We start from the raw sequence: 25584 nt of genomic DNA, 5'->3' as shown, positions 1-25584 counted from the left end.
GGCGTTCAAATTTCTTAGTCGACTGTTAATGTGTTTATCACTAGTGAATATCATTGTTTCATCAGCATAAAGGATCCACTCAGCACAGTTAAGCGATGATGGCAAGTTATTAATGTAAATGAAGAATAATAGAGGGCCCAAAATTGATCCTTTTGGAACGCCTTAGTTGGTTGTTATTGGAGAGGATAAAACGCTTCTATATCTAGCAACCTGGGTTCGGCTACTAAGGTAGCTTTGCAAAAGAGCAAAGGCAGGTCCACAAATTCCAAATGATTCAAGTTTAGCATACAGAATGAAGTGGTTAATAGTGTCATAAGCTCAACAAATACCACCCCGCCCATAGCCTACTGTCGATAAATTGCTTTATGTTGTCAGTTTTATCAGTGCTAATTCGGTTGATAAGTTAGCACAAGAACCAAAATCCTTAAGTGCCAAAGGTTAAATCTTGTTATGTAGTTCGTTAGGCGATTAAGAAGGAGCTTGTCAATTACTTTACCAAAAATGGGAGTATCGTTATAGGGCAATAATGAGAAAAGATATTTCGATCACCTTTTCTGAATACCGGAGTTACTTTTCTTTGTTTGAGTCTCGGAAAAACGCCTGTACGAAATGTAGTGTTGATTAAATCAGAGAGGACAAAAGATAACTCACGAGCACCAAGTTTCATATTAGATCGATGAATTGAATCTAGGCCACAGCCTGTGGTCTTTAGACCTATTATAGCGTGATGAACTTCATTTGGCGAAGTGTGTTTTAAGAAAACGGAGTGAGGCAACCGTGACAACTTAGTCAAGTTAGTGACACCGGCTGCAGAGCTCTAGAAAAGAGATTCATTAAATTAATATGCGACAGCCATAGGATTAGTTAGAGTGCTGGTGCCGTCCGTAAACTCTTTCACAAGCGCGTCCTGTTGATTAAGATATATTTTTTTTTTAATCACGTTCCAATTCTTTCTACAGTCATTCCCACTTCCTAGCACTTTATTTTGGTAGTAGATTCTTTCAGCCTGTTTAAGTAGGAGGGTGAGAGTTTGTAAATACAATTTGAATAGAGGCCTAAGATCGAGGTTAAATAGCTAGCGTTTTAATTTTTTGTAGAGGTTATTTTTTATTTATAGAGCGCAGTAATTCTCTAGTGATCCACGGGTGTTGGGGGGTGGAGTAGCAACGTGATATGGAGGACTCAGACACACAGCTATTTATAATATCTGTCAGTTTCTCATTCAAAGTGTTGAATGCTTTCTTAACACAAGATTCCTCGGATAATAGGCCCCAGTCGGAACCAGAGACCGTATCCACAAATTTCGCTGAATCGAAAGAACTCTTAATAGCCATTTAATTTTTATATGTAGTTTGAGTATTTAATAGGGGATGAATTGGATAATGGTTTGTCAAATTAAAATTGACCACACCAGCTTTTTGATTAGTCATCACATTACTGAGTACGTGGTCGATAAGCGTATTTCGACCGGAAGGAGCACGTCGTGTTGGAGAATCTATTAAAGATTTGGAGCATTTTGCATTTGGAGTACTGGACACAAGAACTATCGTTAATATTTGTAATGTTAATGTTATTGTTGCCTACAATGATTAAATTGTAATTTTTGGTAATGAATGAGTTTAATAAACTATCAAGATTACCACAAAAAGCATCGTAAGATGATGATGGGGAACAGTAAATTGAACCAATGATAGTTCTTTTGTGGGTTGGCAGAAAGGCATTGTCAAATTGAAGCCAAACGTATTCGCATTTGGCCATGGAAAATGGGATATCTGCATGCCATCTATATGAAATGGGTTAGGCATAAACATTCCCGATCCACCGTGGCAATCAGCCAGACGAAAAAATTCTGAAAGATAGCCCGGTATGAAAAATAAGGTATCGTCAGCTGCAGATAGCCATGTTTCCGATAGACATATGAGCGAAAAGTGGTAATTGGTTAAAGTAAGAAAGTTAACCATATCATCAAAGTTTTGGGGTAAGCTTCAGACGTTAAAATGTATAATAGAAATCTGAGAAGTGAACGAGGAACTAAGAAGTTGCTTCAGCTCATGAACAGTGTGTGATGCCATGGTTGTTCAGTCATCAAGGCACAAGAATAGTGTTTGCCAGGCAGAAATGGCTAGATCATCGACACCAGAGATGCGGTACACCCGACTGCCTTTAGACTCTTGATTTGATACGGCAGTTGTTGACTGAAAGGAACTGCCACTGCTTTTCCCTTTTAAGAGCCATTGCTTGAGCAAAGAGCCGCTTGTTCGCTGGAGTCATATGATCGTTGACGAATATGGGCTTATACTGATTCGTTATGCCAATTGACCTGTTTGAGAGTTGCGCCTTCCTTGTCTCTGTAGCGAATTCGGCCTTCTTTTGACAAGAACAAAAACGCGCAATAATGTTCGGCCCACATTTAGCAGGGACCCTCTGCACAGCATCAATTTCTGCAGGAATCACTGCACAACAATTTTTTTCTGCGATACGTTGCCAAATTGCTACACAGCTTTCGCCTTTTGTTTGCCCTTCAGGTTTGATTTCCACATCGTTCATGCGGGAGTATTGCTGCAATTCAGCAACCTGTATTCTTAGCTGCTCGTTCGTTCGCGAGAGCTCCTTATTTCTTTGACCCGATCTTCCTGCTTAGTCTTTATTGTTTCCAACATTTCGTTAAAGAGGGCGACGCTGTTACGCAATTCATCTTCTTTTCGCAATGAATCCATGTCTCTAGATGGCTCAGCATACGTTGGCATTATGATTTCGCAGCAGTCAGTGCAGCAAGAAAAATGTGAAAAGAAATTCCTATGCAGTTACACAAATGCAACCAACCTGCATATATGATGAAATAGGATCGACAGAATGTTGTGCTACCGTGACCTCAGCTGCCAGGTGATGAATTCTGCGGTGATCCCAGTGTATATAGCCTCCAGATGCGGATGGTTCCTGGGGAGATGGACAGGTGACGTTCGTCACAGATGGCACGTGGCGCTCTGCTGACGCAGCCAGTCCTGTTGTATCTTCGTGTAAGGCACACGCGCTTTAAATAATGATGGTCGATGCACTGTTGAGGCTGCTTCATAGGATATATGCTGCCGAAAACGACGCTTGAAGATATCAGTTATACGGATCGACAGACCGCTTTGTTGGCGGAGACAGGTTCAGCCAAAATAAAAAAAAAACGTCAGGGCGCGCTTTTTTATTGTGACTGAATGTTTTATTAGAATGGGAAGACGTCTACCCAGCGGTCGATTTAGGCACCACTGGCCTCCTTGAAGCCCTAGGATTCAGCAGGAGCAGTGGTAAAGCAAACATGTCTGTAATAGGCATTAGTAAGAGGCGATTGGAGGATTGGTGGAAGAAAAGTAGGGAAACGACAAAAGACAGAGACGGACAAAAGCGCAGATCGCAATAGGGGATCAGAAAATTTGGGCGTGGTAGTTCATAGTGTTTTTTTTATCTTTTTTCATTGTTTAACCTAGGTAGGACATTAGGCAGTATAATAGCAAAAGCTTGGTGGCGCAACCCACCGTCCGGTTCCAAAGGGGACGCTCATAATATGCGTCCATCCGCCATCCATGAACACCTTTCGATGACTTTAGTGCTGTGCCCACAGCCGCCCAGGCGGTCGATATTCTAGGCCTGTAATTTTGGGCTTAATAACTGTCTTATACTACTACTACTACTACTACTACTACTACTTATACTACTACTACTACTACTACTACTACTACTACTACTACTACTACTACTACTACTACTACTACTACTACTACTACTATTACTGCTGTGTCCACCAAAATATTTAAAACCTTCTAACCGATTTCTCCAATTCATTTGAAGATCCCTGATGCTAGAACCTACGTTTTGCATTTTTATTATGTGTGGTGTTTAATGGCGCAAGAGCCAGGTATGGCCAAAGAGCGCCATGACAAATGATAATTTTAGTGATGTAATGTGAATGGAGTCGACAGTGAATCCATCATGATAGATGTGAAAAGGGCCTAATAACTGTCACTGTGATTGGCGTAAAATATATAGGTACTAAAATAATGACACTGATTAGTTAAGGACATGGGCGATGGCAATTGTGTTTTGGTAAAAACATACAACGACGAAACAACAGTGACACTAGAGCTTCAAGAGGGCCCTCGAATACAAGCTCTGTTATTCACGTGTTAAAATTACCTGGCCAAACTACTTTCACTTTCGGCTAAAGAATCTAAGACTATTTACAGATTATAAAGCGGTTCATCGTTAAGGAAAAATGCAGGGTGAGGAGGTATATTTTCGCGATAAGCAGAAGGGAAACACTTTTCCTCTATGTTTCTATTACAGAACGCTAAATAAGAACATGGAGATCTGTAAGACTATCGCGGCACTTAATACAAGACGGAGGATCGCCCCAAACAAGAGGTAAGAGGGAGTACCGTAAGTCCTTCCTTGTACCGTGCTGCTTTCTCACTTATCCAGTTCCCTAGTTTTGGTTATTTGGTTATCTGTAGCTTATTCAATGCTTGTGTATGCCACTCACCTTGCCAATGATTCCTCAGTTTATGGCGTAGAAATGTCTGTAGCAGGAATGGAGATATTTCCATCTGCGTCGCTAAAACTCAGGCAGCGCTTTCACAGCAGCTACATTGCCTTCTATGCCCCTGTGGCCAGGCACCCCGCATAAGACAGTCACTTGGTTGCACATATATGGGGAGCACAACAAGGTGTATAGTTCATTCAAAACGGAGTTCTTGTATTTTCTAATACTAATTAGGGCTTTCACTACACTGAATTAATCTACTAAGACAATAGCCTTAGCGACATTTGTGAGCCTCATGTGTTGAATAGCCGTAAGTATAGCGAATGCTTCTGTTGTAAAAATACTGGTTTGTGTATTTAGCGCCCCAGGTGTGCAAATTGAGACTCCGAGAGCTGCGTAAGCATTACCAGCAGAAGACTTCGAAGCATCTGTGTAAAATTCAGCACAGGAATACTTCTCCTAAAGTTCAAGAAAATGCGAATGCATGTGTCCCTCAGGTGCTCGCTTTGATATTTCTAAGAAGGAGATGTCACACTAGATAGTCTGCCACTCCCAATGCAGTGGAAGTCGAGTTGGAGCCATTAGGACATTCTATAAAAGAGGGACGCCTGTTTTTTTTCTGACAGTGCCTCCAACCTGCGGGACAGTGGAGAGGCCTAGTGGCTCGGCGGTTACGGAACAGCGTGGCCATGGACAAGTTGAGAATTATTGAAGGGCACGGATTATCTAAATCTTATTTTAGCTTCAAAGCATAGGAGAAGCTAAAATATGTCCTTTCGAAGTGTAGAGACCATTCGTTATGCTCAATGTGCGGGCTTTGTGCAGGACTTGTCCTGAAGGCGCCTGTAGCAAGGCGGATACCTAAGTGGTGGGTAAGATCTAACATTTTAGAGCACTAGGAATAGTAGAATTATATACTATGGCTCCGCAGTCAAGGCATTATCGTATTAGACTATCGTATTAGACATCTCCTGTAACTTCCCCGGGATGTGCGGGACAAGAATTTCAACAGTTTCATTGTCTTGAGTCACTTCACTTAAGATACTTTAGATGCGAGTTAAAGGTTATTTGATTGTCTAAGGTAAGGCCTAAGAATTTACGTTCGGAGCTCACAGGTAGTCGTTCTCCACGAAAGTCTAAAACGGGGTCTAGTAATACACCTCTCTTGTTGGAAAAAGGACGCACATACTTTTTTGGGGGTTTAGTTTGAAAGTTCTCATTCGCCCACTTAGGCAACTTCTGTAAACCAAGCTGTGCCAGTCGCTCGCCGATACTTAGATTACAAGATCTGTAACATATCTGGATGTTATTCACATATATGTAATAAAACGTAGTACGTGGTGTGAAAATCTGGATTGAATTCATTTTGACAATAAAAAGAGTACAGCTCAGCACACCACCTTGGGGAACACCAGCCTCCTGCGTAAAAGGACGAGACAGAATGCGGCCAACTCAAACACGGAACGTAGAATAGGAGAGGTAACTCTGAATCACGTTCAGTAAGTGGCCTCGAATTTCCATTCTAGCCAGGTCACGGAGAATTCCAAAACGCCATGTTGTTTCGTAAGCCTTCTAAAAGTCTAATAATAGTGATAAGAAATGCTGTTTGTGAACAAAGGCATCATGAATATTTATCTGGATGCGCACAATGTGATTTTTTGTGGATCTACCGTCCCTGAAACCGCACTGTAAGGGACCAAATATTTTGCGGCTTTCAAGAAAATGGATGAGGCGCCGGTTAATTATGTTCTCTAGGAGTTTGCATACACAACTTGTCAGAGCTATAGGCTTAAAACTACTGGCAGAGGAAGGGTCTTTGCCCTCCCTGGAAAAGGGAATTACGATTGATTCTTTCCAGGCGGACGGAATGTAGCCGGCATAGAACATGGAGGTAAATAGCGACAGTAGTGTTCTGTGGGTTTCAGGGTTTATGTGTTTGATGATTTCATATAATTTTCTGTCACTTCCTGAAGCGGACTTGTTACAACAATGCAATGATGCCTGGAACTCCCCCATACTAAACGAACGATTGTAGGCTTCATTGCCTGTGCCTTTGCGACCGAGGCGCTGTCGCTCTGCTTGACGCTGGTATTTTATGAATGTATCTGCGTGGTGAGATGTACTGGAAATGTGCTCGAAATGTGCACCTAGACAATCTGCCTGGTCCTCAAGAGTGGCTTGTGTATTTACTAAAGTTAGGGTATGGATTTCACGGCCTTTTATTTTGTTCACTTTGTTCCAAGCTTTTCACTCGTCTGTATATGAATTAATGCTAGAGATGTATTTTTGCCAGCTTTCCCTTTTGACACGGCAGCACGTTCTTGTACCTTCTCACTTTATTTTGTTGAAGCTTATCAAATTCTCAGTACGTCGAGAGTCGCGAAGGTGACTCCAAGCCTTATTTAGATTTTTGCGACCTTCTTTACACTCCTTATTCCACCTGGGAATACATCGTTTACAGGGCGATACATTAGTTTCAGGGATACATATTGACACAGCTTCAGTTATAAATGCCGTCAGATATGAGACTGCGTCATCGATAGGGAGAGTACAGATGTCATCCCAGGTCAAATGCGTCAGCTGTCTATATCGTTTCCAGTTGGCACAGTCGACTTTCCAAAGGGGCAGATGTGGAGGACGCTCATCGCCTCTAGTTAATATTAAGACTATTGGGAAATGGTCACTCCCGTATAGATTTTTCATCACCTTCCACTCGAGGTATGTCACGAGAGTACTAGATATGATGCTTAAATCTATAGATGTGAATGCTTTGCTTGCCGCGCTGTAATACGTGGGCTCTATCTTTTTAGTAAGCATAAACTTGTGGCGAAAGAAGTTTTCTAATAAGCACCCTCTCACATCACAACTAGAATCTCCCCAGTCTGTGTTATGTGCACTTAAATCGCCTACTATAATTTAACGTTCAGGGAGTTCTGTGATAAAATTCTGCAATTCTGATTTGGAAAGTTGATAGCTGGGAGGGATGCAGAGGGAATTGTCACTAGCTGTCTCTGACTGCAACTGCTTCGAGGGGCGTTTGTAGCTTTATATGCTGGCAGGCGACACCCGTATCTACTATTATGGTCAAACCGCTCGACGAGCCAACATCATGATTGCGGTCTTTACGGTAAATCGCATATTCCAAAAGAAAGTATGTGTGCGTAGAATTGAGGTGTGTTTCTTGCACATACAGTACCCTGGCATTAAACTTATGTAGGAGTTCCTTTAGATCATCGAGATTGTGGAGTAGACCTCTCACGTTTCAATGTATTATCTGTGTTGCCATATTGGAAGTGTTCTGTGCTTTGTGTCAAGAAAGATTCGTTATGCTAGCTCACGAGACCTTTCCATGCCCCGCGATACGGGATTTTTCTTTTTTCTTGGCACGCTCCACTGAGCTGCGCCGTCCCTTCGGCATCTAAGACGCCGGAGTAGAGCCGCTTGCACACATCGCCCCTTCAGAGGCTCTGGATGACGTCTGCTCAGCGGGCACACTAGGAGTTTTTGCCGTCCTGTCTACACGGGCAGTGGCCCTGGGACCTGCAGGCCCGGAGGTCTGCTGGTCATTCTTGGCTAGGCAAGGAGCCGAGCTTGCTGCTCCTGCCAGCGGGACTGATGGCGGGACCGTCGTCACACTTCGAGTGGCTTTGGCGGACGCCTAATGATGTGGCGCAGCCCCCCGGCGCGCCCCATCGTTGTAGGAAAGACTGGACTGATTGTGCAGAGAGAAACGCTTACGTGCCTCTGGGAACGATAGGTTTAGTTCGACTTTCAGTTATATTACTTGTTTCTATTTTTTCCATAAGGGGCACGATCGCGAGTAGGCTGGGTGATCTCTTTCAAAGTAGCACAGCGTCTTGCTGAAGTGAAGATGTCAGAAGCGTGTTCAGAATAACTACACTTAGCACAAGTAGCCCGTCTTTTGCAGTTATGTGACCCAGGCCCAAAGCGCTGACACATGAAGAATCGACGCGGATTTTGGATATGCGGCCTCGCACGAAGCTTACAGCAACCAGTTTCTATTGATTCAGGTGGACTACTGCTTCCGAAAGTAATGACTATGTGCTTGGTCGGTATTTGCTTGTCAGCTAGCCTTATGATTATCCTTTGTACCTTAACGACGTTCTGGCCTTGCCATCCTTCAAGTAATTCATTTTCACTGAGTTCCAAAAGGACATCTTCCGAGATGACAACGCGCACTGTCTTCATCGACCTGTGTGGGCCCACTGATACAGGAATGTCTCCAAATGATGCTAGTTTTGAGAGTTTGTCATACTGCTGTTTATCGCGAACTTCGAGAAGATCGCCGCTTCCTATCTTTGTTACTTTATAACCTGGGCCTATTGCTTTAGTGAGAGATTTGTCTGCAAAAAATGGTTAGATCATTCGGACTGTCTTAGTTTTGTGCTAACTGTGAACAACGTGGTACTTCGGAAAATATTATTTCGGCTGCATGAAGAAGTTGAATGGTTCATCGGCGCGCCCCCTCTTCAGGTAGCGATCAGGTAGGGGTTCAAAGTATTTGCCGTATAAAATTGGAAAATTTGGCGGCGATGGTAGCCACCCACCACCGAGCCCAACAAGGGAACGCTACAAGGTTGCTAGAATACCTGCAGACGCCAGCCATGCATCGCCGCTATAACAGATACCCAAGGTTGGATAACTGCACCAGGTTAACCCTTGCCGCCCAGAAATTCGGAAGGGAGAAGTGAAAAGAAGGCAGGAAAGATGAAAAAGCGGTAGAGGAAGAGGAATATTTGAGAGAACAGGGAAAGGCGACTGTCGATTTCCTCCAGGCGGGTCAGGCTTGAGGTGCCGTATATGTGAAGGAGATGGCGAAGAGGTGTGTTGCCTCCGCCGGGGGGCTTTAAAGGTCAACACACCCGGCATCGGCTCGATCCCCAGAATCTCCCCTTCCCCAGACACGGCTAAATCGCGCACGGGTACACGCGGGAGGAGCCAACCTACCCGTGCTCGGGTACGTGGTGTCGCAACACACCAAACGTCTGCTCACGCAGACACCCCTGCGGAGAAGTTTTACATTTTCACGTGCAGTGAAGTCAACCGAAATTATATAGAAAGCGTTTTTGACAACTTGCTTCAGAGCGCTAGAATATACAATCACCTACACGCACGCACACACAAACGTCCTAAGAAAGGAAGCCGCCCGCTTTTTTACGCAAGCTTATAACATCGCTTCTAACAGAGTCAATGAACGCAGAATAATGAACATAGTCTAGAACGAAATCCTGTTTATGACCGAAATTATATTGTGGCATTTATTCTTAATTCAAAAGTCTGACCAACTGTAAACATTTATTTAACAGAAAAGTTTTACATTCTAGGTGTAGCAACAAGTTGTTAGTGAACTGCGGAAAAGCGAGGTGCGTGCAAGATACTTGCGTGTAACGAAGAGAAAATGTAAAAGTTTCAGCAGTGCAAGCTGAAAAATATAATGCCTTCAAATTTCAAGCACAGTTGGGACGTAAAATTTAAAAGACATCTGTGGAATGTTTGTTCGAATGCAAAATTTGTTGTTCAAACACTGCGCAGTAAACACGAGAGGTATTCGCAATACGCGTAACGTAGGCTCTATGACGCCGCCAGATCGTGTAACCATGATAAACAATTTCTAAGTGCGTTATTCATGTTACTTCAGGCATGATCATTTGGTTATCCAAGAAAAGTAATCGACACCACGTGTGGCAGAGGTACAACACGAATGGAGCACTTAATGATATTGTGGGTAAACGAACGGCCATTGATCTAGTTTTTCCGTTTTGTCACACAAGATTATAAAGGCCTTTGTTTGTAGATCCACTGGTGCACGAAATAAAGCAATATCATCACTGTATATATATATATATATATATATATATATATATATATGTATGCTCACATGAATTCCAGGCAGTAAAATATTGAACAGTAGTCGTGACGAAACAAGCCCCTGTGGCAAACCCATTGACTGCGTGTAGCAGCCAGAAGAGGCACAAAGATTTCCTACCCTTATGGATCCCCTATGTCCATACCACAAGGTGGTTTGTAACACAACATCTCACCATCCTCGCAAGTAGCAATGAGTATATTTATTTGTTTATTGAGTACCCACAGGCGCCAAAAGAGATTACTATATTATCGTGCGATCCGCACTATTATATATCTTTGTAGTATCTAACATTACTCGAGTTGATATTGCGCCTGAATCGTTCGCTAATTTCACACGATTTTCCATCTACGCGGGCAAAGCAGCTTGTGTATTCCTAGCGGAAATCAATTTGTTTGAAAGTGAGAATATTAGATGGAGAAAAAGAACTTTTGTGGGTGTTATACTATTTCAATATGTCTAACTTGGCCAACTCTCTAAAAATTGATCTGATATTTTTTGAAACGTATTCAAAACCCTGACTTTTTAATTACAGACCAAGTTCAGAAAGGAGTCATCAATCTTGTATCCATTTAAATCTTAGAGAAGTTCGAACATCACGACGTACTTGGAAGGGTAGCCATCAAAGAAGTTTGTTCATGTGTACCATAATACCACTCAGACAAGGAGCTGATGGTGAAGCAGCTAGCACAGCATCGATCAGTTCTGATATTGATACTCGAAAAAAGTCGGATACTAAAAGATTTCATGTCGATAACATGCGGCAAGGTGACGAAATCAAGCATATATTCCGTGAGCGGTGTCCACTTTCGCTCCTTCTATTCAAGCAAATATTTCTCAAGTTGATTATTTGAGCCTCTGTGAAAGTTTGCTTTTCCATAGCAAATTGAAATGAGTTCGTCTCTTGTTGGTTTCCAATAGTACGGATTGAACTCTTGCAACAGCTTATTTGAACGATGCCAATCTGATCCTGTGTTTGCTACAATTCGCGAGAAAGTGATTATTTTGCAGATATTTCCGCACGGCCTTTCTTTCTAAATAAAACCCTGCACGATCATCACTCCACCAAGTTAAATCGGAAGGCGTACAACGACATTTTGAGTCTGAGTACCGCAGACTGAATGGAGAATGGGGCCGCGAGACTACATCTGGTGCTCTACGGTAGGCATGAAAAGTTCACAAAAAATGAAAGTGAAGCAAAGTGTGTCGACTGAAATTGTTCGTTGTTTGCAGAACGATGTTGGTTGCATTTGCTAAGTAATGGCGAGTGGAATGGCCGAAAGACAGCCAGTAAATTATTACCGTAAGCGTCGCGGGTAACTTTTTCCCATGGCAATATGACTAACCATACAGAGACGTCAAGTTTAATAATAACGTAGAATGACTACGAATAATTTATATAACCAACAATGTGGTACTTAGCAGCACCCTATGCCCTCAAACGCATGCCATAAGGATGGCCTTACATATCACAAGCATTCAGCTCGAATTAAAATCCTCAGCTTGGAGTATGACACTCTTACCATTGACAATAATGGAATGTAAGAAATATGTGCTATAAACAATAATTGGAAAATGAGCATTGAGCCCTAAGAGTGGGATATAGTCTGGGAAACAAATATATCAATCCAATATATTACACTCCGAACAAACGATTTGAAAAGAAATAGCAGCCCTAGGACTGGTTCTAGAAGATATTATTATTTCAAGACAACCACCTGGGCTTGTGCCATCCATGTAAGTTGTGGAATGTATTGGAAGTATACCCGTGTTTATATGAACGACCAGATTATGGAATCAATGTATTATAACTAAGTGTTTTGCAATTGATACCAGTGTGGCTGTCTTCCGCGTGACTGCACAATGGTCACTCTATCAGCTATCGCCAACTTGAAAAAAAATTTGCATTTTATAGCCTTTAGACACACAACCGAGAATGCTCTACTATCAACTTCGCAAGTTGTGTAGTGGAAGTAGGTTAAACTAAGTTGCTTCATTTTCAACTTGTTGACACCCCTCAGCTGTGTGTTTACCATTTAATCACAATCTTTAATTAGAAACAGCAGTATATTGAGGTAATTACGTTAGCTTTCTGGGAACTTGTTTTATACCGTCCCTTAACTAGGCCCTCAGTCCCTTTGGTGCTGGCTATTCTTCGAAAGTTTTGTTTGAGCATTCCATCAACTTCGTATACAACTGCGCACTCAGCTACAATTAAACCACTTTTGGTAACTGGTGCATATTACTTAGGGATGCCTAACGCGGCGCATTAAACGAGCATATGTGCAGATCTTTACTGGAACCTGTGAGATGTTCAACACTGTTGTAGCCGTTGGAGCTTTGCAGGCACGTTACCTACAGAACGTACAAAAGCTACCTGACCAGGCTACATCATAAAGGACATTTTCTAAGAATCTGCGCAAGTTTGCAGTCTTGGGCACTCACATGAAACAAAACAAATATATATCGCATCTAAGCTAAATAATACAAGCCATGGCATTGGAGCTAGAGGTGAGGTAGAACAAAAGATTGTAGAGAGAAAAACATGTCAGGAAAGCATGCGATGAGCAAGAGTGAACAATAATGTAGCCCAGATGTCGTTGGCAATGTAAAGAAATCTCACCGCCGGTAAAAGAGAAAATAGAAAATAGGCTTTGAAATGTCACGCAATCTTAAGAACAATATGCCGTTTGGGGAATATACGCAGTTCTAGAGAAAGATATAACACCAGCCGACGGAAGTCTTTAGGCGCTGGTTCTAGAAATAACCATTGTTAAAGGACGGCGCTTTGTGTAAGAGCCATGTGTGAACGTATGTGACTCATTTGGTAAAAAAAACTGCATTTACAGGTTACCTAAGTTGTCTTAACAAAGAGAAGGGACGGTTTTGTGAACTCCACGATTGCATGGCAGCGGTTTGAATTCAAATATTTTAGCGGTCAAGTTTACATGCCGTTGATATGGCGATAATAACGCTTCGCAAACAATGAGCTCGTTCCGAAGCGCTGCATGTGCTGTGTAAAGTGGCACCTCGATATTGCCTTCTGTTTTTTTACCGACTGTTGCAAGAATGTCAAGAAGCAGGTGACCATATTTAAAGAGAGTTTCACAGGAACACTGAGGTTACCCTGTAACTATCGGATACATATAAATTATACACTGAGATCCCAGTTGAAAAGTCTAGTCAATAAATGCAAGTCCTTTCTCTAGCTGAGCTTTTCCGTAATCAGTAAATAAATAAAAAGCAATTGGAATTAGTTTGCCCTCAGGGTATATTAGTGGCATTTTAGCAATAAAATTACATCAAAAAGTTATCATTTGAACAGTTTTGCTAACGGACGCGTACAGGAGCATTGCCTAATACTAGAGGCGATGCTTCGCTGTAAAAATTATTCCTTGAGATAGGAGGATTGTTTTGGTAACCACATAGGCATAACGATTGGCGCCTGTGTATGGCGTCAGCTACTCCTTCTCATTAACATGTTGATAATAAAAATAACAGAACAAGAAGCGCAGGGCCTTTGCCTACAAAATGTTCGTGCACAAAAATAGGAATGTGGACACAGCACAAATGCTTTTTTAAGGTATTGTTCACAGAAACGTAAGCTCGCCGTAGACAAATGAACATGACGCCTCTGTCGAGTTGCTGGATCGTAGCATAACACCGGCGTACTAGGACACACCAGCCGCAAAAACACCAGAACTCAAGCATACACGGAAACGAGAATGTATTTGATTTCAAAAGAACAAGAACCACAGTAAACCTCCAAGAGAAAAAAGTATAAAATTACCATAGGGCGTTATTCACTTTAGCTTATAAGCACACTTTCACTTTTGCCTATCAGCAAACACCCCCACAAGGCGAACATGGCAAACGCATTTTGTCATCAATCTAAAAAACAGGAGAACTAAAAGCGACTTCTTAGTGGAGGCTAAATTATTACAAGAGGGATGGGAGTCGGTCACAGCAATTCTATTGCTGTGCTGTGTACCTTTTTCAGAAGCTTAGCCGATTGCCAGGAATTCAGTTAATAAAACTGGTGGATAGTCAAACGAGCGCATGGACAAAATTCAAGCGAGCTCAGTGGGAAAACACAGAGGAGCCACTGCACATGCCGAAAATTATGGGAAGCAAAGCTTTAGAGAAGGCGTTCCGAAATGTTTTACAACTAACGGTGACGCGTACAATGTTATTTATTTTGAGGCTATGCTATGGGTAATCCTTTGGAATGCTTATCTTTATCCATCACAAATAATGAGGCTCTATTTTCACGCAATCTTTATTTTTACGCTCCAAGTCGCTCTAATGCTACGCCCAAACTCATTTCCAAATATATGCGATGCTCAGTGTGATGCGTATGCGCAGCGATTTCGCAAGGATGGAAAGATGCGCGATGCTTTATCGACGTAGGGATTGTGTTGACAGGTGTAGGGACGGAAAAGTCCGTCATGTGTGAAGCAACATTTACGGATTCTCTAGGTCTTATGTTAAACTGAGACATACGAATTCTCGACGATTGGCCCAGTACCTGCACACCCGCCGTGGAGCATACGGAATTTATAAACCAAAGAAATTAATTTAAACGAATAGTGACTTATAATTGACAGATTCATTTATTACCAAATTGTTGTTATGTTATTAGCTGTGAGCCGATAATATATGCTAAGATTTGATGTACGAAGTTATTTTCTGTGATCCAGAACCGGTGTTTCAGCAACAGCATATTTGCATATTTGCAACAGCATATCAACAGCATATTTGCTGGTACTTTCATTCGGTGCACGTAGAGCTTTACGTATCCGCAGTTATATCCGCCGAGATGCCAACTAACCCAGCAGCGTCCATCAGCCAGGCTACAACGGCAAACTTGTGAAAGTTCGCAACGGAAGCTTCGCTTCCAAATTTACAGCTCCAGCTTTTTTTAATCGCGCTGTATGCTTGGCAAGCATAAGTGAGATAGAAGACCATTATTGTGATCTTGCAGAACGCCAATAAAAACACGCAATAGAAAGGACAAGGCGTTCATAGCAGGCACGTACTCAGGGGGGGGGGGGGGGGTAGGGAGGGTCGCGGGGGCCCTGGGGTACCACCCCTCCCCCCTGCCATATTCCATATTCCCACTCCCAGAGCACGCCACCACTCCTCACACACAGTCCTAATCGCCGCCAAATCAATGTTGAGACTTGGCAACTATTCGGCGTTAAACATTTTGCTGCCTTCTTCCCTCCTTTTGAATGGCGGTAGTTATTGGCATCTACTGGGGTGGGAAGGCCAGTTTTCTCATCGATACGGTGCGCACGCGAATAAATCAAGATGCATCCAGTTGTCACCATCAATTCAAGTCAGGCGCATCGCTGTTGCTTCGTTAATTCAACCTTCTTTGTTTAGACTGATCCAGGGGCAAGGTAAGGGATTCAGTTTGTGATCAGCTGGTCTGTATGCTCGTGGAACGAGTTTCGGCAGGAGAAAGCGCCAGTTGCGTTTAACTTTCCCTTTTGCTTCATTATTTCCTCGAGTGACGGTCCGCCGCGACGCTGGCAGATCCTCGGATACCCGCGATATAGGTTAGATCAGGTGAAAAATAAAATGGTGCGAGACAGCGTCCATAATCAAACCCTGCAATAACCCTTAAACCCATAAGCAATATGAATGTCACAGTCTGGTTTTCCCCTAATTGTACAACACTTTTCGTTCAAAATTGGCAACTGGAAACAAGAGTCGCAAGGAGTTGAGAAAGTAAGCGATCTAATAAGGGAGAGAGCCAAGGACACAGCCAAACAGGAAATACAAGTGACAAAAACACATTTAACCGTTGTTTATGAAAATATTCGTGGATCAACATATTTTACTTAAAAAGGAAGTAAAGAAAACGCTGCCGAAAGTGGATAACAATTTTGTATGTTTTGAATAACGCTTCTACAGTTATCAGTCAAGCCGCCTGACGTATCCACTTCTCTGCTGTGCTTATGCAGTTGTTTTTGTAACCTTTTGCAGTGTATGCAGTACGTCTAGAACCGCCGTGTCCTGCGCTATACGCGGTTGTACGGGACTAGCGGCTACGCATCGTTACGCAACTTCCCAAATAATAATACGAGTTGGTTTTTACGCTTAACTTGGTGCAGCAGTACACAAGGTATCCAAATGAACTGTGATTGTTCCGTAAATATATATTTATAATTCTTCCAGAGCTAATTCAACAAACCGTACTATACTCGGATACAACTTAAATCTGCAGTGAAGCCCCGCCCGTGCCCCCATAACCGCCAGCACCGTTCTTCCAGAAGCTGCAAATAATTCGTACTTCAAACTTTTTGTGTTATCTAAATAAGGTGGTAACCACAAAAAAAATCTAATTATTAGCATGTAATTTTATGCGATTTCCCTCCCCTATTATAGCGGAACGGCGAAAGCCTAATCTTTATTGAACTGAAATAAAATGCTTGCTTCTCTGAAAGTATTTATTGTCAAGTTTCACTTCTGTTTGCAGTACAGTTTCATGAGTAGAACCGGTTCAGCAGTGAAATGAACTGTACCGCAGACTTTTGAGGAGTGAAATGCGCAGACTTCATACACTTTGTCCATGTCTGTTGCACACCTCATTGCTTCCGCCGATGAAAACACTCTTCAAGAGCAGCAGACGCTCCGGAGGTATCAAGTACAACGCCATGTTGAAAAGGCCGCATGACGACGATTTTGTTTTTCTAAGTGAGTGGCTTTAGGAGTAGCACAACCCCGCGCTGTTTGTGTGCCTTCGTTGCCAAGTGCAGTTTTTCTTTAAGTTATATTCTACTACAGTCATATTTATTTTACACTTTATCTTGTTTACTTGTTACTGGCAGTGTTCTTCCTGTGCTTCTTTCCTGCGTGAGTCTATTTGATGTGGTTCCTTGTTTGCCACGTAAAGGAGAGGTGTATCTCGCAGGTGTCTTATACAGACGTATGTACACGAGATGTATCTAATGCAGATACATCTTATTTCATTTCTCTTTTGCGGGTTTACGCGTCTTTATGGCGAATGGTGGGCGCTGTTCACATTTGTACTAATAAAGGTACCCCCCTTCATTTACATAGAAAAATTACTTTAGGTGGCCAAAGAGTGACCAAAGTGACCAAAGAGCGCCATGGGCACAGTAAGACACTGCCATTACTAAACGAATAATGGTCATCGAAAAGTGGATGAAACACGGTTGTATAGAGGCCTCAAATATTGTTTTGAAAGAGCATAAATATATGATTATAAAACTGGACAATGATACATGATATATGCAATGGAAAAACGACGCACTATGAAGAGGTGATGTGAAAATATGTCGCTACAAGTACCACTACTGCCTCACCTAGGCCGTTAAGCACGGTGGCCCAGAGGCATGTGGCATACTGGTTGCTACTATCGCAGCATCAGCCTCTCGTGAGAGGATGTGCTACGAATATCGTGGACTCATAACGAGAACTAGAACCACAGCTTGTCAAAAATTACCACTGATTTATCTTCAAAAATTGGTTCTGCACCAAGAAACATTACGGATGAAGGGGGATATGGCATTGGTATTCAATAGGGAAGTGCTCTTTTCGTTCAGATTCTACTTCCCGACACTTCACCAAGACTTTGAGAACGGTCAGCCTCTCACCAAACCTACCACAGGGGGGAGGTTCGCTACCAAACAGCAGGTGAAAATAAGTACCGTATGCGTGTCCTATTCTCAGTCTACCCTACCCTATTTTGTGACTGGAGGCCAATTTCGTGCGTGCGGCCTAATTAAATTAAGTTTATTAGAAATTTGAGGGTCCTAGATGGATTGCTAGAAGTTTCTCAGCGTTCTGCTCAAGAAAGACTTCGTCCGTCTGTGGGAGGAACAGCTATGGTACTGTAACATGTTCTTGTTATTGATGTACCAAATTCGCCTGCAAGCATATTGCCCACTATGCCTCTGTAGCCTAGCACCCAACATACTACTATACGTTAGTTAGATGCATACATAGTCCACAGACATGAACAGAGGTCATTGACTACTGGATTCTTATGTTTCCGCAAAGACACTAAAGCTCTTACTACGCTTAGAGAGTCTGAAAATATGACAGCTTTTTGTAGTTTTAATGACTTTTGTCTTTAACAGCCGAGAGTACTGCACCAGCTTCTGCCGTAAAGATGCTCGTTTCTGCATGCAGAATATTGCATTCAGAGAAAGCTGGTCCGACTGCTGCGTACGATACGCCATTAGGTGTCTTTGATGCATCGGTATAAAATTCTGGACAGGAGTGATTCCACTGGAGTTTCAGAAAGTGCATACTCACGTGCATCTCTGCAGTATGCTTGGTAACTTCGACAAAGGACGTGTCGCATTCTATCAGTTGCCACAGCCACGGTGGCAGCAGCCTTTTTGGAGCCATCAGTGGATGCAGATGCATTGGGAAGTGCATTTCCTCGCTCACCTTCCTCACGTGTAGTGCGAAATGTTTTGGCATTGAAAGTTGGTTTTGAAATAGTGTGGCAGACGCCAAGCTGTTAGCAGTTTTATAACAAGGGTGTTCAGGATTTGATTGTACATTGAGGAAGTATGCGAAGCTTATATTTGTGCTTTGCAGGAATAGTGACTACTCATTAGATTCTACGTATAAACTCTGCATAGGATTTGTTCTGAAGGCGCCTGTGGCCAGATTAATACCTAAATGGTGAACGGGAATCAATACCTTTATTCCACTTGAAACGGCAGTATGACACACCGCACAACCATAGTCCTGATGTGACCGTATGAGGCTCCTGTACATGTTCATTAAGCAGCCCCTGTCACTGCCCCATCTCGTGTGCGCTAAAATATTAAGAATGTTCATTGTTTTCAAACATTTCGCTTTTCAATACTTTATTTGTGAAATGAATGTAAGTTTAAGATTAAGTATTACACCGAGAAATTTTTGCTGTGTTTTCAAAGGTAAGCGCTAACCATGGAGCTGGATACTAGGCACTGACACAAGGCCACTCTTCCTTGTAAAGAGGACACAGAAGCTCTTCTGCGGATTAAACTTGAAGCTATTCTGATTTGCTCATGCTGAGACTTTGTTCAGCTGAACGTGTCGCTCACAGACTGCAATGTTACGCAACTTAAATTCAATTTGTACACCATCAACACATTCTGAATAAAATATACTTTGTAGAATACACGAAAGTAAAGAATTGATTTAAACAATAAAAAGAGTACAGCTGAGTACGCCACCCTGCGGCACCCCAGTTTTTTGTGTAAAGAACCTAGACAGGGAATTGCCAATTCCATATCTAGAAAAAACTGCGAATAATTGTTTATGGGCGAATACATCGCGGATGTTTGCCTCAATGCGCACAAGATGGTTGGTTGTGGACCTGCCTTCTCTAAAACCACATTGGCAAGGATCAAGCATGTTCTTTGATTCTAGGAAATGTGAATACAGCGATTTATCATATTTTTTCAAGAAGCTTAGACAGACAGCGTGAAACCGCTATCAGCTGGTAGCTTGTTACCAATAGTGGGTGCTTTACCCTGTTTCAAGATTACGACAACGATGGCTTCTTTCCATGGAGTTGGAAGTTGTCCGGCTGCCCAAATGTTATTAAAAAAGTGAGGGCAATGTAATTTGTGTGTCCGTGTGCATATTCTTGAGCATGTCATAAGCGATTATGTCTGTTCTCGGCGCAGAGCTTTCGCAGACGTTCAGTGCTGTTCTCCGCTCAGCAATGTTGAAAGGACGGTTATATAAATTATCTCTTTGCATTTGCAGTGTACAGTCGGCTAGTTACGAGCGTGGGACATGCGGAAGGGAGTCATGTTGTGTTAATAGGTGTAGTGTTAATGGGAAGTGGTCATTCCAAATTAATTTTCAGTACATACCATTTTAAATAAGGGAATAGATAGACAGAGCCGATCGGCACGTCTATTGAGGAATATGAATTATGACAAAGCTTGTAATACGTTCGTTCTTTTTTATTGAAGCGGCATGCACCAGAGCTCAGTGGAAAGTTTTCTATAAGTCAACCTCTCGGGTCACACCGCTAGTCTGCCCACAACTTGTGAGCATTAAAATCACCCACGAGTAGGTAGGGTTACAGAAGCTGATTAACAAGATTATAAAAATCAGTCTTCCCAAGATGATAGCTTTAGGGTATGCATATAGAACGGAATCAAGGTGCAGACGAGTCGTATGTAAAAATACTGAGAGATGTCTATAGCGGCTCCACATCCACCGTAGTTCTCCATAAAGAAAGCAACAAAATCCCAATAAAGAAGGGCATCAGGCAGGCAGACACGATCTCTCCAATGCCATTCACAGCGTGTTAACGGGAGGTATTCAGAGACCTGGATTAGGAAGAATTGAGGATAAGAGGTAATTCAGAATGCATTGGTAACATGCGATTCACTGATGATATTGCCTTGCTTAGTAACTCCGGGGACCAATTGCAATTCATGCTCACTGTCCTGGAGAGGCAAAGCAGAAGAGTGGGTCTAAAAATTTATCTGCAGAAAACTAAAGTAATATTTAACCGTCTCAGAAGAGAGCAGCAGTTCACGATAGGTAGCGAGGCAATGAAAGTGGTAAAGGACTACATCTACTTAGGGCCGGTAGTGACGACGGATCCGGATCATGAGACTGAAATAATCAGAAAAATTTGAATGGGCTGGGGTGCGTTTGACAGGCATTCTCAGATCATGAACAGCAGGTTGCCATTATCCCTCAATAGAAAAGTGTATTACGGCCTTGTCTTACCAGTACTGACGTACGGGGCAGAAACCTGGAGGCTTACTAAAAGGGTTGTACTTGAGGACGACTCAACGAGCTAAGAAAAGAAGAATGATGGGCGTAACGCTAACGGATAAGAAAAGAGCAGATTAACTGAGGGAATAAACGCGAGTTAATGACATCTTAGTTGAAATCAAGAAAAAGAAATGGGCATGGGCAGGGCATGTAAGGAGGGAAGATAACCGGTAGTCATTAGCGGTTACGGACTGGATTCCAAGAGAATGGAAGCGTAGCAGGGGGCGGCAGAAAGTTAGGTGGGCGGATGAGATTAAGAAGTCTGCTGGGACAACATGGCCACAATTAGCGCATGACCGGGGTAGTTTGAGAAGTATGGGAGAGGCCTTTGCCCTGCAGTGCGCGGGGCAAAGGCTGATGATGCTGATTATTATTATTATTATTATTATTATTATTATTATTATTATTATTATTATTATTATTATTATTATTATTTAGAACATACAGTGACCAATTTAATAAAAAGTATTGCCAGAACTGGCACTACCACAAGCGCTGCTCGAGGGCCACATGTTGACAAGCTAGAGACTTGTCTGCAACTATTACTACTTCATCGGACGACGCAGCAGCGTCGTGTTGATCTTTTCGAAAAATGGCCTATTGGTGGAGAAAGTTTGCGTAGATTTAAAGAGTGACTTGTGAACACATAGCACCTTTGCATTAAACCTGTGTAGGATTTCTTTAACGTCATCGAGGTTGTGGATGAGTCCTCTGGTGTTCGAGTGTAATATTTGTGTATACATGTTTAAAGTGGCTTTTGCGCTGTGCATGTAAGAAAGAGTAGTTAGCTCACAGAGCCCTTCCAGGCCGTTGTGATGCAATGTTTCTCTCTTTTGGAGTGGTCGAGATGCGCGCCGCTCCTTTGGCGCCAATTGCTCCAACTGGATGGGTGTCGCATCCATTACCTCTTCAGGTGCACTGGACACGAGCTCTTGCGAGAGGTGCATTTGATGTCAAGGCCTCGTCTCTGGGTACCTGACCCTCGGGCCGCAGCCCGGGCGTCAATGTCACCCTCTTCTGAGACTGCAGCGCAGCGGTGAATGCAGCCACCGGGGAGGCGTGTGGCGTCACTTGCGGCACACTGCCTGTGGGCCGGGCAACCGCCGGAGACCGTTGTGGTGCTGCCCCTTGATGCACCACTTAAGTAAAGCTATTCGGTAGGTATGTTATCAACCTCCGTGCTTCTTTGAACGATATGGTTTTCTTCACTTTGATACCTTACAAAAAATGGCTGAAAGGTGATTGAAATGTCATTGGGCAACGTCAACAAATGGAATTAAAAGCACAATGGGGAATTGTTCAAGCAAAATTGCGGACGTCGTTGACAAGTGTTGAGAATTTGCCCGCATCATTATGTCCAAACATCATTCGTGCTTCTCAATTTGAAAGATTCATTGGTGTTTTGTTGAAACTCTGATGTATTTCAACATTGATAGCCCATTCATGTATTATTGAAATGCGTTGTTTGTCAATATTGAAAGCCCATTGAAGCATTCCTGCAGATGTTTTGCCTCAACATTAAAAGCCCGTTAAACTATTATCAGAACGAAAGCTCATTAAAATATTGTTGCAGCTGCGTTGCGCGTGAACATAAATTATGTTGAAAGTCCTTTATGACCCCATTGTGTATTTAGCTGTTTAAAACTATACTTGTCTTAAAATACTGCTGAGCTATGTTGTGTTCCATATAATTACCTTTGATGTCACGTTGATGTTTGTTGTAAGAGGATAGGGCAAATTTAAATACAGGCGCTTCTGTGTTTCAGGGCTCGGACGCCCTAGGCTCAACAGCATGTTCCTAGATTTGCGGTAATAAACCATAGTATAAACTTGCTAGCTGTACTGTTACGCCGGTTTTTCAATTGCCAAAGTGAACGGTCCTCCACGAAATCAAGAGTGCAAACTGATGCAGACAAATACTGTTTTTCTAGGAGAAGTGTTTATTTCTAACCAAACATCTGTGTAAATGTACAACCATTTGTAGCTTGAGAACATCAGAAACTTCTTAAAAACGTTTGCAAAGTAGAAATTTTCTGCAGCTTGATAGCACAACAAAATTGAATACTGACAGATGCAGTCTTTGTGGCCTCGAAGTAAAACACATTGCTCAAAATAAATAAATCTTAAAAAGTGAATACATACCAAAATAAATACATGTACAAGCAGACTGACATGACAGTAAATAAGGACACTGAAAAAAAGGTACTTGCTTTTTTTATCAGGTAGCGAGTGGTGCTAAAAACAAGGCACGATTCACTTTAGCCCACAGCAGACACTGAGACACTAATATGTTGGGTGGTTATCGTTGAAGTTTATGGAATATTTTAACGACTGGCTCTTGCAGCTAACAAAACTCTAGATAGAGAGTGCCAGACATTACTTGCATGAGAAATCATGACAAATATTCATCTAATTAAGAAAAACTCACTTAACTTCCAAATAAATTTTTTACGAATTGTAGCCGGCAATTTTACAATTTTACTGTCGTGCATTCAAGCACAAAACTAACTGGAATGCCTATGTATTTTGACTCATATTTATGGAAAAATCTCAACACCGGTGTCATACCGGAAAATTAATTTGAAGTGAATACGTCTTTCAAGCTGACTGACTCCAGTTTGTAAACTCTAATATGGGCCGTATGCGTGAATTAGTAAATTTCTGAGAATCAGTTCAATGTGTTCCCATTTCTTGTGCTAGTAATGTCCACCTCTGAATAATCCAGCTTAAGAAGATGGATGATGCCACCTGGCATAGAATTTTTTTTTAAATCTATAAAACTGAAGAAGGATCACGCTCGGCAATTCTTATTTATTGATTGAATTTTGCGTGCCAATTTCAGTAAACATTACCTACTTTTGAAACATAGCAATGACAATGAGTGATGCCATGGGAGCAGTTTATTGTAGTGCATTGCTTGTTGCATGATCCACTTGTGTTTGCTGCCATGATAACGTTCACACGCAGGTCATTCCATATCAAGCGACTTATTCATATTTACCACTTCAGATTTTAAGCTAAAAAAAACAGCTATTAGGGACGTACTGGAAGACTTTAAAAAATTATTTCTCCTGTGAGTTCCATTTTAATTTTATTCAGTGCCACGAGAAATAATCAAATAATTCACAGAAAATATGGTTTCTTGCAAACATGAGAGGCACATCATTGTCATTACCGGATAGCATTTGTTGCACTTGAAATTTAAGCCAACTTGTACCTAATAATTCATACGTATGTATTTAAGATAGCAAAATAAACCATTTTTGCGATCTTATGTAATTGCAGTTTTTACTTTACAGAACCACTCTGACAATGGCACAGATGCATCGCAGGTGTGTCATTCCGTGCCGAATCGACCAACGTTTCTTCGACACCACAGATACAGCTGAAAACACTGCCACATATTCACTGTAGTTCAAAACACCTTTCCCCTTTTTATTTATTTTTGCCAAAATTTTTGTAGCATTTTGGTGGCAGTTTATTTTTCCTCCTTCGCTGAGCTAGATGACCTCAATCAACATTTATTTTTTCAAACCCACATTGCATGAATCGAGGCCTTCAAATGGTATACATGGAAATATGCAGAAGTGATGCGACTGCCAAAATTGCCAATTTTTCAAATATTTGAATACTTCGAGTGTTCTTGCACCGGAAAAAGTGAGTATAATTGCACTGTTATATTTTTTGTAATAGAGAAAAATTCAGAAGACATACGTTAAATACAGAATGGTAGCCAGATTACATTGTATAGCAGAAAAATATTTGAAGCTCTAAAACTTCAGCTGATCACCTTTAAAGAAACTGTAAAATTCTAATCTTTTGGAAAAACCTTCATGTTCAAGGTCCAAAAAAGAGCTTTGATATTTGGCCAACACATGTATCTGACACATTATTAGATAACTCTACATGTCTGCTATGGATGACTGAAGTTAAAAAAGAAGGCATTATTTTTAAATGCGGAATTCTTTTTTGAATTTTTATCGGCACTGGGTTTTCTCCAATGTGTGCACAAGCTTGCTGGCTCGGAATGCAGACGGCTAAGCTGGCTTCGTCTGCAACACAGATGACAGAGAAGCGGTGTTCCGGTCTGCGTCTTATTGTCAAGAGACGTACGCTCTAATGCATCGAGGCTTCTGCTTGGTGTGGGCCGGGTAAATAATACAGCCATTGCACGTAAAATATGATTACATGTTAAATTCGTGAGGGAACCCTGCAGGGCTGAAAGATTCGTTTCATGCGGTTTACAAAACAATATTTCCTATTACGTAGCCAGTAAACCCTGAATGAGCACTGACATTCTTCATGCAAAGGATGTTAAAGGACATGTCGCAACGCAATGCAATGCAGCATACAGGGAGCAGGACACATTGTGCCCTGATCCCTGGAACCCATT

General features: G+C 42.0%; 1 long non-coding RNA gene across 4 annotated transcripts in view; it reads left to right on the top strand.

Annotated features, from left to right (window-relative positions):
• Positions 1-24902, top strand: part of LOC129386737 (uncharacterized) — a 62260-nt gene extending 37358 nt beyond the window's left edge. For 3 of the 4 annotated variants that reach the window (XR_008614041.1, XR_008614042.1, XR_008614040.2), the window contains 2 exons: positions 4330-4407; positions 5152-5867. This is a non-coding gene — a long non-coding RNA (uncharacterized lncRNA). Of the gene's footprint in view, positions 1-4329; positions 4408-5151; positions 5868-22104; positions 22353-24490 lie in introns of those variants that run through there. The other variant, XR_008614043.2, reaches the window with a different exon arrangement.
• The last annotated feature ends 682 nt before the right edge of the window (positions 24903-25584 follow it).

The sequence above is a fragment of the Dermacentor andersoni genome, chromosome 8 (genome assembly GCF_023375885.2).
Source record: "Dermacentor andersoni chromosome 8, qqDerAnde1_hic_scaffold, whole genome shotgun sequence".
Lineage (NCBI taxonomy): Eukaryota > Metazoa > Arthropoda > Arachnida > Ixodida > Ixodidae > Dermacentor > Dermacentor andersoni.
This window is presented reverse-complemented; position numbering and strand designations above follow the sequence as displayed.